The sequence below is a fragment of the Petaurus breviceps genome, unplaced genomic scaffold (assembly GCF_028583685.1).
Source record: "Petaurus breviceps papuanus isolate PSGF00001 unplaced genomic scaffold, PetGlider_PUasm1.0 38, whole genome shotgun sequence".
In the NCBI taxonomy this organism is placed as follows: Eukaryota; Metazoa; Chordata; class Mammalia; order Diprotodontia; family Petauridae; genus Petaurus; species Petaurus breviceps.
This window is the reverse complement of record NW_027186304.1, coordinates 49396033-49421282: the sequence shown is the minus strand read 5'-3', so window position 1 is coordinate 49421282 and position 25250 is coordinate 49396033. Positions and strand designations below refer to the sequence as shown.

Here is a 25250-nt window from a genome sequence, read left to right as displayed (position 1 = left end):
GGCAAAACATCAATATGACCTAGTAGTATGATATGGCAAACAAAAAAGCACATGACGTCTTGGACTGCATTAAAAGAGGCATACCTTCTGGAGAATCCAGCCAACTAGAATGGTGACATACATTGAGTCTACCTCATATCAGAAAATAGGAAGGCTTAGCCTGGAGAAGAAAAGGGTCAGGGGGAATATGAGAGCTGTGTTCAAGTATTTGAAGGGGTGTCACATAGAAGAAAAGCATCCAGCATGTATACCTGGAAGTAATCAGAAGATGCAAAGAAGCAAATTTTAAGTTTGGAGTCAGGAAAAATTTGCTAAGAGAGCTGTCCAAAAGTTCAATGAGTTGCCTAGTCTCCTGAGATGTTGGGTTGTCCCTCATTGAAGGTCTTCAAGAAGAGACTGAATGACTATTTGGAAAGTGTATGAGAACGGGGATTCCTTTTGGCTGTGGATTGGACTAGATGACTTGTCCCTTCAAACTCTCATATTCTATAATTCTATGAATCATTTTCTACTGTCTGTCATGCACATAGTTCCTTCCTACCAGAAGGGACACAGAGCAACAAGCAAAGCAGACCTTGTCTGAAAGGAGATTATATTCTAAGAAAGATCACGTACATTTGTATATAAGTAATATATAAAAAGTGATGGGGAAAGGGCAGCACTAGCAACTGAGGGAATCAGAAATTACTTCAGAAAGAAAGTTATAATTGAGTTGACCTTTGAAGGAAGTTAAGGATTCCATGAGGCAGATGTGAAGAGAGAAAACATTCTGAGAATTATAGAAAGTCTGTGCAAAGACAAGGAGACAGGACATAGAATTCTGCACAGGAAGAAGAGCAATCAGAAAAGTTTGGCTGGAATGTCACAGAGCTGAATTGTAATAATGTTGTAATAAGCCTGGGAAAATAGATGAGAATGTAGAAAGGAATAATATTGTGTGTGTGTGTGTGTGTGTAAACATATACACATATATAGGTATCAGATGAATGCCTTTGTTGGTTTTATTTTTCACAAGGGAAGGTTCAATATGGCGAGGCAGTGAAATGATTGGAAAAGAAAATTAATCAATAAATTGTATTTTGAAAGAAAAAGAAAGGGAAGAATGGAAGGAGGGAAAGGATGAAGAGGAGAAAGGACAAAAGAAAAAAAGAAAAGAAAGGAAAAAATGAAGGGGGAGAAAAGCTAGAGCCACATCATAATGGGTTTTAATTGCCAAATAGAGGAACTTATGGTTATTCTAGTGATAAAAAGGAACCCCTCTAAATTGAACTGAATGGTGCTATGTGGGGAATAAAAGGGAAATGTCATATGGATTTGTAAGAACCATCAGAATAGTTAAAATTGAAATAATCTGAGCCTTTCAAAAAATGCCAAGCAAGACAGGGAGCTTGGATACAGAGCAAGGAAGAGATGAAGCTGCCTGATTAAAGTGGAAAGAGCAAAGGCTAACAAATGACAGAGAAAAAATAAACCTGTTCATTTTCTACTTCGCTTCCATTTTTTCTCTCAGGGAGTTTAATCTTCTGGATGAAGAGAATAGAACAAAAATAGGCAAAAAGAAGTTAAATCTCAAGATAAACGGGAATGTTATGCAAGATCACTCAGAGTACTAGAAGATTTGGAAGATGTGAGTGCCCAGCAGCTGGAAGGTGACTTTGAGGAACTTTGGTAAACCCAAAAAGCTGACACTAGACTAGAGACAAACAGATGTATTCCCCTTTTCAAAAAGACAGAGCACAGATGGCTAAAACTATAGACTGCTGAGCTATATATTTATATATATAAACTGTAGACTACATCAAGATCAACAATGGCTGCAGTTCTAGATTGAATTATTAAATGTGCGGTTTGAGAGAACTGAGGGAAACTGATGAACGTGGGCCTGCAAGGGTTTATTACAGACAAGTAATTCTAAAATGACCTAATTTCCTTTTTGACCAGACTACCCTTTATTTTCTATCTGCATCTCTGAATGGTTTGAACTGGAAGGTCCATTATGTCCCTTGCAGGGCGCCCCCTGGTGGCCCATCCCAAAACCCTTTGTCCAGTTTCCTTTTGTATGTTGTCTTCTTCCCTTAGATTGTCAGTTCCTTGAGGGTAGGTACTATTTTTCTTATTTGTATCCCCAGAATTTTGCACAGTGCCTGGTACATAATAATAAGTGTTTATTGACTGATAGTTGATGAAATGACATAAACTTAGTATCCTGAATTTCAGCAAGTCATTTCACAAATGCTTGTGGCATAGGGATAGGGACTGGAATGGTGATTTCATTTATCTAGGGAACTCCCATATGAGGAAACTCTCTCCATGAATGCAGGCAGAAACAGGGACACTAAACAATACATAAAATCCATGGGTACAAACTGACTTACAAAACCACGTATTAGCATTATCTGTATTTTATTGTATCCTGATTTATTTTGTTTCATATTGCCCTATTACATTTTTTCTTTTTCTTTTTTTTTTTTTTTGAAAGCAATCAGGGTTAAGTAACTTGCTCAAGTTTACACGGCCAGTTATTTCTGGGTATGGTGCTAAGTATCTGAGCCCGGATTTGATCCCCAGGTCATCCCGACACTGGAGCCAGTGCTCTTACTGGATCTGCTACCTGGCCGCCCCACCCTATTACATTTTAATCTGGTTTAGGCTGCAGTAGAGATGGGTAAAAGACATGGTATTTGAAAACTCTGGCCTAGATCACTCAGAAGTTAAGTGACTTGCCCAGGATCTCACAACCAGATACAGGAATTTAGCCTAGGTCTTCCTGGCCTCAAGGTCAGTTCTGTAGCCACTATATCACATTGACTCTTATGGACAAAATATGGAAAGATTCCATTCAATTCAACAAGCAATTATTGAAAAGACTGAGTCATGTGGCTGATTACAATTACAGGGTTTGAAATTGGTTGCATAACAACACCTGAAGATGTTGACTAACGGAAAGATGTCAGGTTTCATGAAAGGATGGATTCTATCTTTGTTAGCTTTGCATCTTCATCATGTCTAACGCGTACTTTGCACATAGTAGGTCTGTAATAAATGTACAGAAAAGATTACAATAAACATCAATGATAGTCAAAGACATTGTTGAAGAGAGAGGAGGGAAAATCCCCCTCTTCCTTTCTTTGTACACAATTCGGGTACTTGGAGCTATAGGTATTGAGGATAGAGAAGTATATAATAATCCTCAGATCTAGCTTTTATTTTCTTCTTTTTTTCTTTCATTTTCTTTTTTGGAGGGAGGAAGGCAAGGCAATTGGGGTTAAGTGACTTGCCCAAGGTCACACAGCTAGCAAGTGTGTCAGTGTCTGAGGCCAGATTTGAACTCAGGTCCTCCTGACTCCAGGGCTAATGCTCTATTCATTGTGCCATCTAGCTGCCCCTTTTTTCTTTTTTTTTTTTTAAAGAAGACTTTGGCTACCACCTCCTTCTCTGTCTCCCTGAACCACTTCTCATGCACAAGTCAAATGTCTAAACTATATAAAGATCAGGACCTTGTCTTAATTGCTTTGGTTTACAACATGCTTAGTGTTTTCAGGAAATTCGTAGAATGTCAGATCTTTCTCTTACCCATATCCTTTGTGAAAATAAATATAGTTCTCTTCCCCTTCCCACTCTTTAAAGTCAATGCAGGTTTTTAAACGGTACTGCTCAAACGCTCTCATGATAACTCCTTTCGCATTTATTTCTGAAGGAAAAAAAAAAGACAAAAACAGTGCTTGTTAACTACTAATAGGATCCTGGATTAAGAGCTGGACTTTCCCCTTGGGGCTAAAAGCTACCAATGGCCAAATCCAAAAGTCCTTTTTGAAGGCTCATCTTTCTCGGACTTGCTGAAGCTTTTGACACTATCAATGGCTCCCACTTCTTCACACTTTCTCTTCCATTGGCTTCAAAGACACCATATCTTTTTAGTTCTCCATCTACCTCTCTAACCTCTCCTTCTCTGTCTCTTTCTCATTTTCACTGCCCTCATCCTAACTCTTTAACATGGGCATTCCTCAAAAGTCCGTCCTTGGTCCTCCTCTCTTCTTCTCCTTTGGCAGACTCATTCAATTTCAGGGCTTCAACTTCTGCTTCTGTTCACCTGAGTCCTAAATATCCTCATCATCATGAGAATTAGCATTTATATCATGCTTTCTACATACCAGGAACCGGACTAAGCATTTCCCCTATTATCTCATTTGATTCCTAATTTGCATCTGAAGAAACAGAGGCAAACAGGTTAAGTGACGTGCCTAAGATCATACAACTTCTGAGTCTAGATTTGCCTTCAGGGTCTTCCTTACTCCAGGCCCACCTCTTTATCCACTGAGTCACTCAACTGTCCTAAACATATCTTTAGCCCAAACCCCTCCTCTTAGCTATAGATTCATTATTTCTGTCTATAGGACCTTTCTACTTGAATGTTTTACCTGTCCCTCGTACTTAACATGTCCAGAAATTGGGCTTGTCACTTTCCCTATAAACCAGTTCCTCTTTCTTTTATTGGTCTTTCTGTCAGGGCTCTATTGTTCCCTGTTTTACCCATTTTGTAACCTGGAGGTTATCCTTGACTCTTCTATTCCTCTACCTCTCAATTCTAATCAATCTGAAAGTGGGTGATCAATAGTATCTAGAGAGCTGGCCTCACAGTCAGGAACACCTGAGTTCAAGTCTTACCTCTGATATGTACTGGCTGAGAGAGCCTGAGGAAATCACATAGCCCCTTAGTAGCCCAGCCCACTCTCTAAGGCAATAAATTGCAAAGCAAGTGCATTGACAAGGGGGAGCTTCAACATCTGGAAGTTCTCTATACTAGTGAGATCCCACTCCAGTCCTTATCCCCATCAATTCTATGCTGTCAATTTCACTTCCAAAATGTGTTTCAAATCTTTCCTCTACTCTTTGACCACTATTACCTCCTTAGAAAGGGGTAAAAAAAAAAAAAAGCAGGGGCAGCCAGGTAGCACAGCCAGTAGGAGCACTGGCCCCAGTGTCGGGATGACCTGGGATTGAATCCAGGCTCAGACACTTAGCACCCACCCAGAAACACCTGGCCGTGTAATCTTGAGCAAGTTACTTAACCCCAATTGCTTTTTTAAAAAAAAAAAGCATTTATTAGATGCCTAGCATTATGCTAAGTGCTTTACAAATAATATTTCAGGGGTGGCTAGGTGGCTCAGTGAGTAGAGCACCAGCCCTGGAGTCAGGAGGACCTGGGTTCGGATCTGACCTCAGACACTTAACACATACCAAAAAAAAAAAAAAACTAGCCATGCGTCCGTGGGCAAGTCACTTAACCCCAATTACCCTCCAAAAAAAAAAAAAAAAAAAGAAACAAATAATATTTCATTTGATCCTCATAACAACTCTGAGGTATCCTATTTTACAACTGAGGAAACTGAAGCAGGCAGTGTTTACATGTGTGTATGTGTTTGAGCTCAAGTTTGAATTCAGGCCTTTCTGACTCCAGGCCCATCACTCTATCGCCCAGAATTACCTGGCTTCCCTTTAAGACTGACTTAGATGCACCCGCACCATGACAATACCTGTCTAATAGTTCTTGTACTTTCCGCTCTCTGCTCTCTCCAATCCATCCCTCCCTCAGATCAGTATTTCTTATCTCTGTTCCCTTACAGGCCTTGCTCTGTAACTCCTTTGCAGTCATTTCCCTTCTTTGAGCTAGTGGATTAAGAGCTCCTCCAGTAGATTATAAACATCTTGAGGCCCAGTACCTTTAGAGCAGGGTGTAACAGGAAGTTGATTCCAATTGAATTCAGCTGTGTGACTCTGGGCAACTCATTTAACCTCTCTGGGCATAAGGTTCCTCATCGACAAAATGGGGGAATAATAACATTTCTACTACTTACCTTAAATGGTAAATTAAATGGCATGTGTAAATGGCTTCTAAGCTATAAAAGCTATACAAAGATGAGTTCTTATTTCAATAGCTTGCTGGGCTCCCTGCCTCGTCTCTCCTTTCTCTGATCTATCCTCTATATATCTGCCCAAGTGATTTTTCTAAATTCCAAATCTGACCAGGTCATCTCCTTACTCATTAAACTCCATTGGCTCCCTTCGAAATCTCGTCTCTCCTACCTTCCCCGACTTCTTATACCTTATTTCCCAACACAGTATCTAAGATCCAGCAGCACTGGCCATCTTGCTGTTCTTCATCATTGACACTCATCCACTTTCTCTGTCTGTCTCTCATGCACTGCCCCAAACCAAGGGTAACACCATTTTGGAGCATAAATTCACTTACAAAACCTTTAGGAGTGAAATAGAATAAAATTAAAGCAGTGAAAAGCAGTGGAAGGAAACCAAGTCCAGACTGATATTTCTATCAATAACAGTGTAAAAGTATCATCACTTATTTGATTAATCCCCAACATAAATCCCTCAGAAAAAATAAACAATTGATTGCTTGGCTTTCTACCTGTTAATTTCTCTAATTTCCACCATTAATGTAGTATATAAATACACATATTCAAACACAATTTTTTTAAAAAATAAAGCATTATATCCTTTTAAAAGCTAGTATCTTAATTTGTGTGGGGCAGATATTAGCTACTTAGCAACAATTATTTACTAAGCACCTATTATATGCAAAACACTTTTTGAGACTGAGAGAGAAAATTTGAATAAACCATGGCCTCTGCCCCCTTGTAGTTTGCAATCCTAAGGAGGGTTGTGAGATATAAACTTACTTCAATACTTTGAATACTTCCAGGTTCTTTTATTTTATCCATGAGGTCATACTCTCCATAGATTTAGATCACCCCCTTTTATAACCTAATTAGTGGTCTTCTGTGACTGCTAAATTCATCACCTTGCAGGTGATGGATAAAGAGTCTTTCCAAAATTAGCCAAGAGGTCCTTTACATGACAGAGAGTCTGTTACTATCCTCAAACAGAAAACCTTTCTATCTTGATAGGATCTGCCATTGCTTGAGTAGCACTAATATAACCTCTGAGAAATTAGAGTCACCTCCACACAGCAAGGAGGAATTAGAGGAAATCTTTACTGAAGAAGGAAATACAAAAGAGTGTACAAACACATGAGAGGTACAAATGGCTCTGTGGGTGTCCATTTCCCATCCATCTCATTGATCAGACTGAAAAAGGCCTGAGTAATCATGTACTTCAATCCTTCTATGAGGGAGGACCAGAAAGGATAAATGACTGATGATGCAAATTGTCAGATAGATGGTGAAGTAGAAAGAGTGGTGGGCCTGGAGTCAGAAAGCGCAGAGTTTAAGTCTAGCCTCACACATTGACTAGTTGGGGTACCCTGGGCAAGATATTTAATTTCTATCTGTCACACTGTCCTCACCCACAAAATGGAGATTATAATTTCAACTACCTCCAAGGATTATTGTGAGGATCAAATGAAATAATATTTGTAAATTAGCTTGGTAACCATAAAGTGTAACTAACTACTATGGTTGCTATTATTATTGTCCACTGTCACCTAAATAGTAAGGAGCAGTCAAGATTTGAACTAAATCCTGGACTCCACGTGGGTTCAGTGATCCTTCCACCACAACCCTCCTGTGTCCTTAGTTCCAAAGGAAGGTGAGGAAAATTATGTTCAGTATTATAAAGCTATGAGAGGAGGGGCTCCACTATGCTCTTCTGCTAGCTGTTTTGAAAAACTAAGAAAAATTTTTAATTTTAAATAGAAATATATTTGTATCTAAGCTTCTGGGTATTTATAGCCAATGTAATTCATCAGTCATCTCAATCTTTGTAGAGGATCATGGCCAGTGGGGCTCTGACCCTGATGGCTGAATAAACCCTCTCAGCATAAGACTCTGCTAACCAGGCCCAGATCAGTTCCCCATCCCCCAGGAAGGCTCACAGGCATGGGCTTCTCATCCTTGTGAGAAGTGTGGTATGCACTCCCGGCTTGGGTACAAGGACTCTCGAAGTGTTCTCAGGGAAAACTAGAATAATGTTGCAATGTAATATTAACTAGAAGCCTTGGGACAACTCCATCCTGTTCTAGGGAGGTTTAGGGAGGTTTGGAACATCCTGCCCAGAACTAGCACCCTGATACCAAGGATAGAGTACACGGCTGTCACATGTGAGGTGAATGAGAACTAGGGCAATGGTGTCATCCCAAAGATAGTGGCTTATGATGACTATGCAGTTTTACAATATATATACCAGACTCTTAGCTGAATAAAGTTGACTCAGTTTTCCACCATACTGGAGTCCTGTCTCATTTATGATTGTCAATCTCTGTATAAGTAACTCTTTTGAAGTCTATCTTTTCACTTAACTTTTCCTTCTCAGCTCTGCTGCTGGCCAGCAAGGCTCCTCTCTACCACTATCTCAGACACTGCCACAGAAAGGCAGGGGTCCTTGGGTGGGCTTGGCTTCCCACAAGTCTTCTACTTCATTGATTCTAGATAAAGACCACCTACCTATAAGTCATAGGATTTAGAAATCTTAGGACTAGGAGGGACTACGGCGATCATAGCTTCCTTTTATGAAATTCAACAACAGAGACAAATCTGTTTTTAATACCTGCCTCCGTTTCTCTCCCCAGTTCCATTCTAAAGTAAAAACAAAAAACTATTTCTGTCTTCAACTAAAGGAGGTCTAAGCCCAACAGCTCCTGTAACCTGCAGCCTGGAATTTTAACAAGGCCAGAGTCTAGAATAGAGAGTGATGGGACAAGAACTCTAACCCAAATGCTGTACCTACCCAGATTATCTGCAAGGATATAAGGGATTGTGAGGCCATTTAGTTTCATCACCAATAAGGGAATTTCTCTCTCTCTGAAAAGGAAAATAAACATAGGATATGCTTACCCCAAGGTTAGGCCACTACTTGAAGAAGGTTCAGTGTTTGTTGAGGGGGAAGGGGGGAAAATGGCAATGTAAAGAACTCCCAAATACCAGGAGAAACAAATAATTTGTGCATGAAAGTGGTTTCCCAGCAATTCTGTAAGAGGTCAGGAGAAGAATAATACCTCTGTAGCATTGATTTTGGGTAAGGACAGTTTGCAAAAGAGGCATGGGGAGTTTATATCTAGCAATGATTATGGGAGAAATCCAATCACCATTGACAGAAAAAGTGCATTGAATATTCTTGTACACAGTTTAGCTAAATAATTATCAGCAAGAAGAAAATTATAGCAAAAGCTCATTAATCTGAGCTGTACTATTTCAGAATTCATGATCATTCAGGCATATGTTGGGTTAAAGTCTACCACTGCACTGTGAAAATAGAGTGTACTTTTTAAAAATCGTTAAAAAGTGAGAATTATATTTATAATAGTTAAGTAAATAAACTGTTTTCAAGAATGCTTAGACTCTGATTTAGCTGTACTTGTTTTGATTAAACAATGGGCCATTTAAAGATGACTATTATTCATGCCTGTTCATCAAAAGAGTCTGGTAGTAAATCTATGGAGTAACATTTGATTAGTTTAGATTAGATTATTGAAGATCCTAAACTCCTTGAACATAGAGATATTTTCTTTTTTGTATCCCCAATTCCTGGTATGGTTCCTGGAACATACTAGGACTTAAATAAATAACATTTGATTGACAGATTGATAACTTGAAATTAACAAAACATGCCCTTTCAAAGTGTTTTCATATTTAGACTTTAAAATCAACTGATTTGAACTGACCTTTCTTAAATTCATCTCAATTGGTAAGGTTTTATCATATAATTAAAGCCTTCCAGATTGAAAACCTGACATAAATATCAAACTTATATATAATTTAAATGATTGAGAATTTTGGTCTTACATGAAAAAATGTACCTCTCTCTCCTTTCCTTGTAGAGGTGGGATACTATGAGTATGGAACACGGCTAACACTGTCAGACTCAGTTCATATGTTAGATTTGTTGAATTGTTTTTCCCCTCTCATTTTTATTCTTTGTTATAAGAATAATCAATTGATAAACATTATTAAGTGCCCACTTTGTGTCAGGAACTGTTAAATGTTGGGGATACAAAAGAAAAGGCAAAAAGTCCCTTCTCTCAATGGTCACACAATCTAAATGGGAGAGAAACATGCAAAAAAGGACACATACATACACATGTATGTATACATGCATACGTATATACATAGACATGCAGATATATATATATGTATAAAACAAGCTATACACAAGATAGACAGGAAATAATTAAGAGAGGAAAAGGACTGGAATTAAGATGGGTTTGAAAAGGCTTCCTGTAGAAGGTGGTAGTTTAGTTGAGACTTAAAAGAAGTCAGTAAGGTCAGTAATTGAAGTAGAAGAGGGAAAACGTTCCAAGCATTCGGGATAGCCAGAAAAAAATGCCTGGAACAAGAGATGGAGTATCTTCTTCATGAAAAGCCAGGAGGCCAGTGTCACTGGATCAATGATGAGGAGTAATGGATAAGAAGACCAGAAAGGTAGGAGTGGACAAATTATAAAGGGTTTTGTGGGGGGAAGGGGTGACATAATTGGAGATCAAGCTAGGATTAAGAATCATCAGCATAGAGATGGTAATTCATCCACTAGAGTTGTTGAGACCACCAAGTGATACAGTTTAGAGGGAGAAGAGAAGAGGTTCCAGGACAGAAATCTGAGGAATAAATACCTATGGTTAGAGTGAACAAGTCAGTGGAGGTTCTAGAAAAGGAGCAGTCAGATAGCAGGAGGAAAACCAAGAGAGAGTGGTGTCTCAAAAGCCTAGAGAGAAGAGGAATCACTGTGGCAGTGATCAAGTGTCAAAGACTTCAGACTCTAATCCATAACAAGGAGAAGTGAGAAAAAGCCATTGAATTTAGTAACCAAGAAATCATTAGTAACACTAGAGAAAGTGAGTAGTTCCAATGAAATGATAATATGGGAAGCCAGATTGTAAGGGGTTAAAAAAAGAGTGAAAGTAACATGGAAATATGTTTAATATGATTGCATGTGTATAACTATATCAGATTGCTTCCTGTCTTGGGGAAGGGGAAGAGAGGGAGGGAGAGAGAAAAATTTGGAACTCAAAATCTTATTTTAAAAAATGAATGTTTAAAACTATCTTTACATGTAAATGGAAAAAAAAAAAAAATATATAAAAAAAAAAAAAAAAAGCCGCGAGTGAGAGGAAAGAAAAGGAGGCACCCTGTTGTAGACAGCCTTTTGGAGGAGTTTAACTACAAAAGACAGAAAAAATATACCATGATAATTAGCAGGGATAGAAGGATAAAGTGAGGGTTTTTCCAGGAGAAAGGAGACACCGCATATTTCTAGGTAGTTGGAAATGAACCAGTAGAGAGGGAGAGATTGAAAATAAATGAAAGAGGCCGGCTATGTGGTGCAGTGAATAGAGCACTGGCCCTGGAGTCGGGAGGACCTGAGTTCAAATCCAGCCTCAGACACTTAACAAAAAATAGCTGTGTGACCTTGGGTAAGTCACTTAACTCCAACTGCCCTCCAAAAAAAAGAAAAGAAAAGAAATGAAAGAGTAGGAGTGACAGAAAGGGCAATCTGTTGCCCAAGATGAGATACAATGGGATCACTTGAACAACCAGAGGGCTGAGCCTTGGTAAGGCCTAAGACCACTTCATCATGTGAAGCAATGGTGAAGTAAGAAGTACTTGTACAAGGAACCTAAGTAATAGGAGATGAGGAAGTGGGGAGAGAGAGAATTCAAGGTAAATGGCTTCAATTTTTTCTGTAAAATATGAAGCAAGGTTCTTAGCTGAGAGAGTAAGGGGAAGGGAACCATGGAAGTCTGAGGAGGGATGAGAAGGTTTGTAAGAGCCATTGTGGAGAGTAGAATAGTGAATTGATAAGGGAAGTGTAGTAGAATTGCTTAGCAGTGACATGGGTCCACTTGAAGTTAATATAACACAAGTTTGTTCAGCTACATGTTTGTAGGCTTGAAAGTGATGAATGGGGGGTATGAGTCCAAGGCTGAGGCCTGGCTAGGCATAATCAGTGATATAATGAGGGGGCTAAGGATTCAAGAGAGGAGTCAATATGAGGAGAAGAGAAAAGGGTGTATGTAATGTATCTAATGTAGGGGAGATGGCCTGGGAAAGAAATGGCAATATCAAGGAGATCAATAGCTCTGTGTGTAACTGAAGGGAGGTATGAGAGTAGCTCATGGAAGATTAGTAGGTTGAGGAACTGAGTGACTGGGGTATTTGAGGGGGAATTAATATGGATGTTAAAGTCCTCTAGTATGAGTCCAGGAGTTGAGGAGGAGAGAAAAACTGTAACACAGATATTGAACTCATTGAGGATGGAAAGGAAGTGCCCTGGGGGTCTTTAGACAACAGCTTACCAGGATTTTGATTGGGTGGTAGGTAGGAATATTATCAACCTCAAAGAAATAGAGGTTACTGAGTGATGGAGGAAGGGGGAGAATATGGGCATGAGAGTGGGAAGGATGGAGCATTCAACTTCCCCTCAACCAGTGGGTGAAGAAGAATGAGTGAAGATGCAGTCAGACTATACTAGAAAGGCTGGCTAGCAAGGTTGTTTCGTCAAGGGAGGGCCAGGTTTCAGCAAGAGCTAGTAGGTAAAAAGAGTAGAGTAGATTTCGGATGAAGGGAAGCTTGTTGCTTGTGGCACAGGCACTCCAAAGGGCATGGCAGAAAGGCTAGGTAGAGTTAGGGTGTTTGAGTAGAGTTTGGGTGGGAGGGTTGACGGGATAGGAATAAGGACTCTGTGTGCAGGGGATATGGAGTGAGGTTTAGATGATGATCTATAAAAGGTCAGAGTCACTGGGATGTGAAGGGTGTGACCATGTGTGAGAAGATGTATTATGAAGTGGAGGGCCCTACTCCTCTACCTCAAAGGGCAGGCACTGCCGGAAATGGGGGACCTGAATCTGAAGGGAGGGTTACTCTTTGCACTTGAGATTCTCTACATTCAAGTTGGGAGATTGGGCTGGCAGCAAGAGATGGAAGATGCCTCGTGCTGGTACAGACAGAAGTGCTTGCTTTGATGCTGATGGAAGGTGTCTGGCCCAGCCACAAGCCGTGCTTCCTCTGGAACACACTGAACTGAGCAAGACAGAGAAGGTTCAGGATGCTAGTGCATCTGCATTCTGAGGTAGTTAGCTGAACAGGGGAAGGGGGGAAGGAATATATTTAGAAATGAAAATAATGTAAAACTACAAGTTATCAATTTTTAAAAATTATAAACCTATCAGATTTAGATCAATATAATAATCAATTAATAATGGTGGCCGTGGAACTAACTTACAGTAAATCACAGTAAGGGAAAGATGATGATATTGATATGAATCAAGTCATTTTTTTCCAGCACAATTTGCTTATGAAGCTTTGTGAAAATGCACAGATGCACGATTACCATTGATTCTGAGCCACCTCCAATAGTTAGGGTTAACACATTGGTTGACAAGCTTCAGAGAGGCAGTATTTTAGCTTGCTTGGGCCAACAGAAGCATTGATATCATTGCAGCATGCCAACTCACCCCACCAAGGTCGATGTCTCCCTCAAACAGGTTCAGTCCTAAAGCTAAAAGGTAAGACAAGACCTGACATCAGCAAATGGATAAAACCCTATACCTGATTTCGGCATTTTTAAAAGAAAGGAATCCACTAACCATGATTGATGTCAAATATGTCATTGTTCTTGCCACCATCTACATCTATTATTAAAAGACAAATAAAAAAACATAGGAGAATAAAGGTTAATCATGGCTGATATGTTTCAGATGTTACCTCAATGTGAAACTGTAGGTTATTATATTAGGGTCACATTGTATACTCTGAATTCCTATTTCCTTTAAGAATTATAAGAATAACTTGGGGCAGCTAGGTTGCACAGTGAATAGAGCACCGGCCCTGGAGTCAGAAGGACCTGAGTTTAAATCCGGCCTCAGACACTTAACACAAAAAAATACTGTGTGACCTTGGGCAAGTCACTTAACCCCAATTGCCCTCCAAAAAAAAATTTGACTGACTTTGGGAATAAATAAATAGGTCATAACAAATGGCTCCCTCTATGCAAGATGAAAGCCAGACTGGGAAGAAGGTCCATTGATACATACAGGATGTACTGAATTGGAACCAAATGGCTGCAGGCTAATACAGTCAGCCTTGACTTGTCCATATGTGTCCACTTCAATGTAGATTGAAGCTTTTAATAAATGGCAGAGACCAAAGCTTCCAGTTAAACCTGAATTTCTTTCTAAATCTCTATAAAACAGAAACCTTAATTGTTCTTCTGACTGTATGAGTACAGGTGGATAGGAGTGGAATGTCATATTTGGCCCATCTAATCTGACAGAACCCATCTTTCCAGTTCTAATCTCTCCCTCAAGGGGTAAGGTTGGATTTAAGTAATAGCCCACTGCATACACTTACTATTTAGATGATACAGGAAAATCTACTTTCATGATATATGACTTGTTGGTAATCAAGGAACAAGCATGGCATAATGGACTTGGAATCAGGCAGACCTGTGTTCGAATTCAACCTCAGACACTTAATAACTGTAAGTGCCTCAAGTACTAACCTTCATGAAATTTGAGAATCTAAACTAAATTTTCACTTGAAAGATTATTTGTCATTAAAAACAAACAAACCAAAAAACTCATAGGGCACATTATTGCACCAATCCTGGAGCCTTGACTTGATCTAGTCATTCAGGAAAGTAATTTGGAATTATGTGAAAAAATTCATGAAAATGTTCATATCTTTTGACTCAGAGATTCCCCTGCTAAGCATATAACCCAAGGAGATCAATGAAAAAACTGTGTGACTCTGGAAAAGTCTCTTAACCTCCCTGAGCCTCAGTTTCCTTATCTATAAAATAGGGATAAAAGTATCTACCTAGTAGGCAGAGTCACTTGACTCTGTTTTCCTCAGCTTTTCATCTGCAAAATGGGCAGAAGGAAATGACAAACCACTTTGGTATCTTTGCCAAAAAAAAACAACATTTAGGTTGAGGTCATGAAGAGTTGGACACAACTGAAAGGACTGAGCGACAACAACTAATATTCAATTATTAAATATCATTTAATGATATTAAATGTCATTAAATATTCAAGTGGGATGGTGATGGTTGTAATGCATGGATTATTTTCTTAATCATCTAAAAAATGAGACTAAAATTCCCTTAGTTCCACTTATACTCTGGGGTCTCCTCATGGTCTTGATGGAACCCTAGGTTCTCAAGAGCTCTGCTTGCAGGTCCTTGGCCAAAGGACCAGCCTAGCTAAGTGTGGAGAGACCCTCTCAACATGGAGTTGGCCCCAGGTGATGAATTACAGGCACCGTACCCAGGGATGAAGCCAGCCTCTTAGATGTGCAGGCTTTATAATGTATGTGCCAGGTGAAGAATAGCAATAATAAAAGCTAACATTTATGTAGCGTGTTGCTGTTGCTGATTAATCATTCAGTTACATCTAGCTCTTCGTGACCCCATTTGGGGTTTTCTTGGCAAAATACTGCAGAGGTTTACCATGTTCTCCAGTTCATTTTGCAAGTAAGGAAACTCATCTCCTAACTCTGAGAACCAGACCTGAAGTCAGGAAAACCTAAATCCAAGTCTGTCCTCAGACACTTGCTAGCTGTGTGATCCTGGGTAAGTCACTTAATTCTGCTTGCCTCAGTTTCCTCAGCTGTAAAACAAGCTGGAGAAGGAAATGGCAAACCACTCCAGTATCCTTGCCAAGAAAACCACAAATGGAATTACAGAACCAGGCTTCAGTGAACCAACGGAAAACTTCCTAACTCCTCTGTGCCATCTAGTGGCCACATATAGCACATTAAGTATTTCAAATGTATTGTGTATTTGATCTCATTTGAGCCTCACTACAACCCTGGGAGGCAGGAGCTATTAACCCCCTTTTATGGAGAAAGGCGCTAATTTGTAACAGGTCTTGCCCAGGGTCACATGGTTAGGAATATCTGAAACAGGATTCAGACCTTCTTGTGAAATTACAGATCATTGGAAGTAGTGAAAAGAATAGAAATCAATAGATGACTCACCAAAGTTTTCTAGGTTTGGCTAAAGAACAAAAAAGAGAAGAAAACACAAACACATTACCATGATAGACAAGATTTATCAGTGCTTCTCTTGATCTTACTGTCCTATAGAGTAATAAAGGCATTTATTTACTACCTCATTAATACTAATTAGTTCCTCTGAGAGTACTAACTTTCATGAAATTTGAGAATTTAAACTGATTTTTTACTTGAATGATTACTTGTCATTAAAGAAACAAACAAACAAAAATCCCACAGGGCACATTAACGCACTGTTGGTGAAGCTCTAACTCAAGCCAGTCAGTCAGAAAAGTAATTTGGAATAATATGAAAAAAAAGTCATGAAAATGTCCGTACCCTTTGAATCAGAGATCCCACTGCTAGGCATATAACCCAAGGAGATGAATGAAAAAAGAAAGGCCCCCAAATATATACATCAAAATATTTATAGTTGCACTTTTTGTAGTACCAAAGAATATAAAACAATATCAATGCTCATTACTAGGTTAACCAAGCTGTAATACAGGAATGGAAAGGAATGTGTTCTAAGAAACTATAAATATGACAACTCCAGACATATATAGGAACATGTTCTAAGAAACTATGAATATGACAACTCCAGACATATATAGGAAGATTTCTACGAACTGAGACAAAATGAAGTAGGCAGAACCAAGAAAACAATGTATATAATGGTTATGACAATGTAATTATAAAGATTAACAACAAAAGCATTTAAATTTGAGTGCTGTGAAATTATAATGACCAACCTTGACCCTAAAGAAGTGATATAAGAAGAAACTCTCCCTCTTTCTTTGTAGAAGTAGAGGGAAATTAATGTGGATTTTTTCATATAATTTCAAACTTTTTTTTTGAGATGTCCCTAAATAGCAAATTGCTTATGCCTCAGTCTATTTCTTTGGTTCATATAAACAAGAAAGGAGATACAGAATCATTGTCAATTATAACTGTTTTCAGCAAAAGAAACAAGTTGGTGGTTTCAGGTTAATGCTATAAAATGGTTGCCCATAGCACATAATATACCATTGTATTTGACACCAAAAGGTTGTCTCACATATTAAGAATTTATCTGTATGTAGAAATACAAAACCATGCAAATACACTTATGCAATACATTTTTAGTAGTGTAATTTAAGACATACTTAAGATATAACACTTTTAAAAAGAAAATCATCTCTTCAAGATTTGACTGCTCTTTTAAATTTAGAACTTCAGCTTTCTCTCCCAAGCCTTTGACATATGACTTAGTGATTTTATTTTAGCTGTCCATTTTCAGCTGGTACAGGGTACCTCTCTACCTGCGCAAGGTTGGGCAAAAGCTAATGAGGGATAAGAAAAGAATTCTTACTCTGCTGGACCCTTCAAAGAGCACAGTCAAATCACGCACACTGAGATTTTTATTCAAGTAATTTCTAAAAAATCTATATGTGACCAGCCAATACCAAAAATTGAACTAAAACCAATTTCCCCTTTTTTCCAAATTGCTAAAAGCTAGTCTGGAAACAGTGAAACAAAAGCAAAAACAACCAACTACACCAACGTTTCTTCATCCCCTATTTCTTTCCCCTTGGGTCCCCTTCTTGTTTCCAAGTCCCTGCAATCAATCAATCTGTCCCAAACAGTAAATTTTCTCTTCTTGCCCCCCCCCATTTACCCTGCCTGATTCACGTGAAAGAAAACCACATAACTAAACAAGTTTTAATGCCATCACCCATGAAGGTAACACTGTCCTTGGTATTGCCTACTACATTCCAGTCTGCTTATTTCTTTCTCTTTATTTTCCATACATCTTGTAGTATATTCCTTTTAATTCCTTACCGTGCCAGAGACCACAAGAAGAGCCTCACAGAGCAGAACCCAAGGTAAATACCATGAATTCATGGTGCATCTGGAGCTAAAAGTCACAAAGTATGATTCCAAATGGGTTTTTTCCATTTAGATGCAAACATCATAAATTAGAACCTTTGATCCATGTGAGGCATCTTGTAGATTGATCTCTTCCTGGAGCAATTCTCCAAATCAAGAGAGGAAAGACTATCAAACTGAGCTCCTTTCTTAATTTGGGCAACTTAATCCGTTTATTTTCAAGAAGCAAATGCCTGGAAGGGGCCAGCCTGGGAGATTAAATATCTAATCTTCATTTCCTGGTGAATAATAGGAAATCACACATGGTAAGAAGGTCAGCAATTAATTTTCAAACATACATCTATTCTTCCACTCAACTACTCATTATAAATTATTGATCAGTGTAGTGTTAAATAAATGCTTATTGACTTAATGACTGATGAGCAATTGGATAGTTACAATGGAGGTGAGCCCACGTGGGTTTTGATTGCATCTTCCTATGGAGGCTCTCTAGGTCCATTGGGGATGAATTGGTTGACTTGGGGTCTTGTGGAGTGCAACCACTCCTTTGTACTGGATTTATTTTTTAAAAGGGAGGGTCAGTTAAAGAATTGACCTTTCTTTTTCCTTTTCAGGGATATCCAGAGGAAAAGAGAATGAAATCAGAGACATCATAATATAAATTTAGAGTGAAGAAAGCTTAGAGACCAGTCCAATAACCTCATTTTACAAGCCTAAAGAGGTTAAGTGACTTGCCCAGTCACACAAATAGTAAGCAGCAGAGCTGTGGATTAACCCCAAGTCCACTGATTCTAAAATTTGAAAGGGGACTTAAGTCTCTAGATAGATACATAGTTATGTGGAAAGAGGGGGGAAATGAGATAGAGAATAAAGGTAAGGAAAGGCTAGATGATTAGAAAATTCACCTGTTGCCTCTGGGCTAGACTTGTACCACCCGTTGCTCTCTGGAAATCTTCAGAAATGAAACATGCTACTATTTGCTACCATGCATTCTCAAGCTCTAAAGACACGTTGTGCATTATTGAATTTTATCATTCAGTGAGTAATTAATGAGAATAGTTGGAAATATTGAAGCTTCATAGTACCACGCACACAGTAGGTGCTTATATAGGAGTTGATCAGAAAATTCCATGACCAATATGATGGGGTTATAAGGAGGAGAATGTTTTTTTGACTTTGATCTGTTATCCCTATGTAGGCCAAGTGGTTCGTGGGCCAGAGTCAACTCTTTTCCCTTGACCTGTAAAAAGAGGGGTGAGGCACTGTCAGTCTTTTTTTCCCTTTTGGGAAAGATACCCAGGGGAAGTGGGACCAAATCCAAAAGTAAACTTGACCCCCAGAAGGCCCAGGGGCCTGCTAACCATTCCTTCCCCATTTATTGCCAGAGATAGCAACAGGTGGGAGGGTCTCAATCCAGACATAGAGAGTTTTATTACAGTTGCATATGTGCTCAATTACATGTCCCAGGATGAGAAACCAAGTGTCCAAGAAGTTGGAGCACCTGAATTCCACCCCCTACTCCTCGAGTAGGACAATTCTTTATTTCCCCTGGAGAAACTGGTGCTTCACATCTTTGTTCAGACCGGTCTGTCTGCCTCCATGACTCCTCCCCTTCATTTTGACAGGACCAGCATCTTAAGGAAAAAAGAAGTTTGGAGTCTTAGTTGTGCTGAGAGAGGAGGAACTCCAGGCCAGCACAAATCCTGTAACCTGCATAGTTAGAACAAATCCATAGCAGCATAAATGTGCAGCTGATACTTGACTCTGCTACTGCCCACATCCATGGATTCTGGAACTGGTCTCCCATTGCATGTAACCACTACCATCTTTGGGGCCAAAAGGCTTCCATCTAAAGGGCTGTGGATGTAGGGTGGGAATTAGTCAGCATTACCCTTGGAAAGACAAAATAATAATAGTATTACCTAGCATGTATACATTACTTTAAGGTTTGCAGACCACTTCGAATAGGTTAACTCACTATATTCTCACAACAGCCCTATGAGGCAGGGGATGCTATTTTAGAGTTGAGAAAAATAAGGTAAACAGAGGGTAAGTGACTTGCTAGGGATCACATAGCTATTAGGTATTTGAGGCAGGATTTTAACTCAGATTTTCCTGACTTCAAATCCCATACACTCTCCATTGTGCCACATACCAAGGACACACTGACCCTCCAGATCTTTCCAAAAATGGAAAAAGAAGCTGACTCTGAAGCTGGTCCTCCTCCCCAAGACTTACAACAGCTCATGCCAACCAGTTCATCACAAATACATGTACACAGCTTCCACAGGGATAATCAATCAAAATCCCAAAGTGTACCTCCTTGTAGTCTTGAGTTCAACTTCTATAAGCACCTACTGTATGCATACTACCATTCAGTTTTTATACTCATTACTTACTGAGTTATAAAATTCAATAATTTCCCATGAATCTCTAGAGCTTGAGAACATGGTGTAGCAAAAAATAATAGATTTCATTTCTGAACAATTGCATGATTCTGAACAATTGCTGATGCAAAGGCATTAATGCAGTGCAACTGGTGAATTTATTAAATATCTAATCATTCCTTATCTTTATTCCTAACTTCATCTTTGTCCTCTTTGTCTATTACTACCCATTCTTTAACTCAAAGGTTCTACCCCTCCGGCAGTTTCCTAAAGCCTGTGGATATCAGGATAATATTTTCCAGTGCTTTAAATAAAATGCATGGGATTTCCAGAAATTGATTCTCTTGAAACACAATTATCCTTAAAAAAAAAAAATTAACATCTCCCAGGATAAGAATCCCTGCTTTAACTCATCTACAACAAATCCCTCTTAATTTTGTTACCTCCTCACTCTGATCTGAGGAAATCTTATTATATTCTTGACCTGAAAAGTGGTAACAGGCATTAGGGAGGGTGGAAAAAAGATATCCCTGGAATGCCATGAATCACTCAAGGAAACGATGAGCTCGAGGATCTTCGAGAAACATAGACTTGCATTAAATAATGAAGAGTGAAATGAGAAGGACAAAGAAAATGTTGTGTAGAGTAACAGCAATATTGTTTTAAGAACAAGTTTGAGCAGCTAAATCATTTTGACTATTATAAATACACAAATTGGGGCATCTAGGTGGCACAGTGAATAGAGCACCGGCCCTGGAGTCAGAAGGACATGAGTTTAAATCTGGCCTCAGACACTTAACACAAAAAACTAGCCGTGTGACCTTGGGCAAGTCACTTAACCCAAATTGCCCTACCTTCCCCTCTCCAAAAAAAGCAATAAATAAATTTAAAAAATACGCAAATTAATGACAATGGACCTGTGAAGGAAGATGCTATCCGCATCCAGAGAAAGAACTGATAAGTAAAAGTATATATAGAATGACATTACATACATACACATATATGTATGTGTATATATATATGTATATACACATAGAATTGGGGGGAAGAAAAAAAAGAAAGTTACATGATAACTTTATATTTTAAAGGAATAGCAAGTTGTACTAATAGTTTTACATTTTCATGTACAATCATCTCTTTTTCTATTCTACTATGTTATGGAAATGCTAGTTTTATTTCTTAAGTTCAGAATAAAATATTTAAAAAACAATAATGACAAACAAATATATACTTTATCACTTTTTACCTTATAGACTATGAAATACTCTGCAGTAGAGTGGGGGGGGGGCAGATAGGCACAAAATCTATTCTTTATGAAGTTCAAAATTTAAAATGTTGCTGAAAGACCTAAGATGATGGCTGGCAGGAAGCTAATGAAAGAGGCAGATGAACTATTGCTGAAATCCAAAACATAATCCTTATTTTAAATGTCATGATCAAAGGGCTTTTATTCATTCCATTCTATATTCATTCCATTTAGAGGAGACAGGAAATCAATTTTTACTAGTGGAATCATTTCAGTTCTCCAGAAGCTGTATCTGCTTAATCCAAAAGTGGGCCTCCAGCTCCCTTCACATGTATCTTGGGGTGTAGGGTGTGTTCAGAGAAGACTAGCACCTCTCTGTGAGTGCTGTCAAGTCCCTTTCAGGGCTGCTTTCCACCTTTGGTGTCCACTTGATACACCTGTGGCTCCAAGAAATAGTATGCACTATGCATAGCAAGAAGCTGTATGCACAGCACCCTGGTAACCATTTTGGCAGACGGGCTAAACCAATTTGAGGGTAACCGAGGAGTCTCAAACCCTTCTGTGAGTTGGGGGGGGTGTACCCCAAGCATGTAAAGACTTCCCCTACTGAAACAGGCAGATGAGAACAATTTTTTCCAACAGCCATGAAGGCAACTGAAGCAGGTGCTGTGGAGTGCTTAGAGCTTCGTTAGATATCAAGGATGCCAAGGTCATCCACTGCATCTAGAGCTATCACCAGTCATTTTGACTCTGCCCTGCCACTGGGCCATGATGAGAGTGGCAAAGGTAATGTGTGGTGCAGAGCGCTGGACTGATCATAGACTTATTCTCTCTAAGCTAAATATTAGGGTTGAACAAAAGCAGGGCCCCAAGGCACAATGACCACCAGAAGAATTAATGTCAAGATTAGAGTGCTTCTCTGAGACGGAACAGTTTGTTACTAACTGGGAGAGAAAGTTGAACCAACACACAATTGGCAACAATGGAGCGGAAAAGGAGTGGGCAACTCTCAGAGATTTAGTGTACAGCACTGCATTTGCTCATCTGGGTCAAAACACTCACAAACATCAAGACTGGTTTGATGAAAATGATGGGGAAATTCAGAAGCTGCTAAATGAAAAACAAGAACTCTACAAAGCTTACCAGCAGGATAGTTCATCTATCTTTAAGAAGGAAGTATATAATTCCATCAAATGCAAAGTACAAACAAAGCTTAGAGAGATGCAAGATACTTGACTTAGTAAGAAAGCAGATGAAATTCAGTTATATGCTGATAGTAAAAATCCAAAGTCCTTTTATGATTCCCTGAAGGCTATTTATGGGCCAACACATATTCATACTGCTAACCTAAAAACACTCAGAATACAGATCTTTTTAACCTTTTTCAGAAGTTATAAGCTCTTATGACATAGAGGCCACTACCTATATTACATTTCATTCTTCATTTCCTAGGCCTCTTTATCTAAATAACGTGACTATTAATCAAAAGTTCAAGTTTCTCCAACTTCTTCCCCAAATATTCATAGAACTACATTAGCTTACTCTTATTTTGATCAAAATGCAAATACTCTATGTAACCATATGTTATAGTTTTCTGCTTCTATGGGCATTCTGACACAATTGAATGCTGATAATGTTTCTGCCACTAACAAACTTATTTCAATCTTTCTGTGATCATTTTTTTTAAATAATATTAATTACAGGCATACCCCTTACAATAAAGATATTACAACCTAGTTGCTAAAATAAAAAAGGGGGAGCAATTAGCTGTATTAGCTACTGCTTCATACACCCAAAATACATTAGCTTAATAAAAACATTGCTAAAAATGAGTATACACTGGTAGTAAAACAATGTGAAAGGTGCATACTCCCCAAAATGAAGGTAATGTGGAATTTATTACTGTGGGGGCGAGGCTGTGCTTATATATTTTCCAGAAGCTGGGGAATGACCATTGAAGGTGCCAGAAAAGAAATGTCAAGGTGTGTACTCCAAATCACCCAGAAAGATGAAAAAGCTCCAGCTGCAGCAGAACTCACAAAGACAGAACATGGGAATGAAGAAGAAGAGATCTCCTAATGCAACCAAAACAAAAAAGCTATGCCCCCATGGGCTCAGAACATTTTTATATCCACCCAAAGAACTGAAAAACCTGTTACCCCAGGATTTGTGTTTCTTGCTGTGATCACTCTGCTTTCTATACAAACTGAATTGGTTCCATCCTGATTTACATTTTGATACATCTAGCCCTGTTGCATCACTTGTTTCATATATAACTGTAATTGTGACTACATGTATTTGACCTCCTCAAGCCTTCCTTACTTCTACTCATATAAACCATTTACAGATGATAAAAGTCAATACTATATTTTATTGGAATCTACCCTGCTTTAACTGTACTCTTAAACAATGTATTAGTGTTTATGATGTCATACTGTTTGTAGAACCACCCTCTTTTGGTTTCAGACTTTGGGGGAACCTGCACAAAAGTGATTTCTGGACTTTTATTCATGGGACTAATTGCAACTGTATCTTCTATTCTCCTTCTCCAATGTACTTATGGATACATCTGTCTATGTATGACTCCTTTGTGTGGAATATTGTTTGCATTCATTGTACTCCTCCTATCTAGAAGGGATATGTACTATTATTTTGTCTGCTATCATTGATAATTTCAACCACTGTGTCTTTGTATTTAGGTAATAAGTTAAATAGGGACTTTCAGCAAAAATTAGATGTTTTAAAAGATACTAGAATTTGTGAAAGACAAGCCAGCAGAAACTGAGTTTTGTTGAAGTGTGAAATTCTCTGGTCCCTCCTTAAATCCACCCTAACCTCTTTGTACGCTTCCCCCCCTCATCAACCCTTCCATGATAATTTGTAGGCACTCTGAGCTAAACAAGAGAGGGGACATGTTAGGGGATGTACGTGCAGTTCCCCTGGAGGCATGAGACCCGGAACATGCTGACTCTGCAGTGATAAAGTACATGCCAACCTTGGCACAAGCACTGTGGAGGAGACTCAGACATTCCGTGAGATATGCCCTGTTCCAGGACTAGAGCTCCATGACCTCCTGACTTGTGGCCTTGGGGTTAGCTCAGACTTGGCGCCGTGGCAACTTCTGCCTCAGGAGAAAGGGGGCAGAAGGGGGATAAAAGTAGGGAAGCTCAAAGAGGAGTTAGGAGTTAGGATGTAATTGCAAAAGAAGCTACTGAATAAAGTCTTGCTACTCTTTGACTCTCCTGGCTTGTGACTCTGTTCTTGGAGAACATGGCTGGCCACTTCCTGACGCACACAGAAGTACCGAGGCAGATAAGACCCGGCAGCCCCTGACCCTCAAGGGTCAGAACGCTGGACAATAGATAATGCTCTCATGATTTCCCAATTACCAACAGAGTGAAATAAGACTGTGTGCTTGCTCGAATGTTTTTTAGCATGATGTTTTCAGCCATGTTATCAAATGCCGTCAATGAAGACAAACATAGCATCAAGGTCAGTTACTACACTGATGGTATATTTTTCAACTTGAAAAAAGCTACAAGCCAACATTAAAGTGAAGGGAGTGTTGGTGCATGATTTTTTGTTTGCAGATGATTGTGCACTCAAGGCAGCCTCTGAACCTGAGATGCAACAAAGTATGTATCAGTTCTCTGCTGCTTGTGCTAATTTTGTCATAACAATGAACAGCAAGAAAACAAAGGTGCTCCATGAGCCAGCACCACACCATCCATATGTGGAACCATCAGTTAAAGCAAATGGAGAAGTTTTGTATGCTGTGGATAAGTTCAC

At 39.0% G+C, this 25250-nt stretch overlaps 1 pseudogene; it reads right to left on the bottom strand.

Annotated features, from left to right (window-relative positions):
* LOC138170231 (meprin A subunit beta-like) overlaps positions 1 to 24913 on the bottom strand; it is a 52937-nt pseudogene extending 28024 nt beyond the window's left edge.
* Positions 24914 to 25250: the final 337 nt, after the last annotated feature.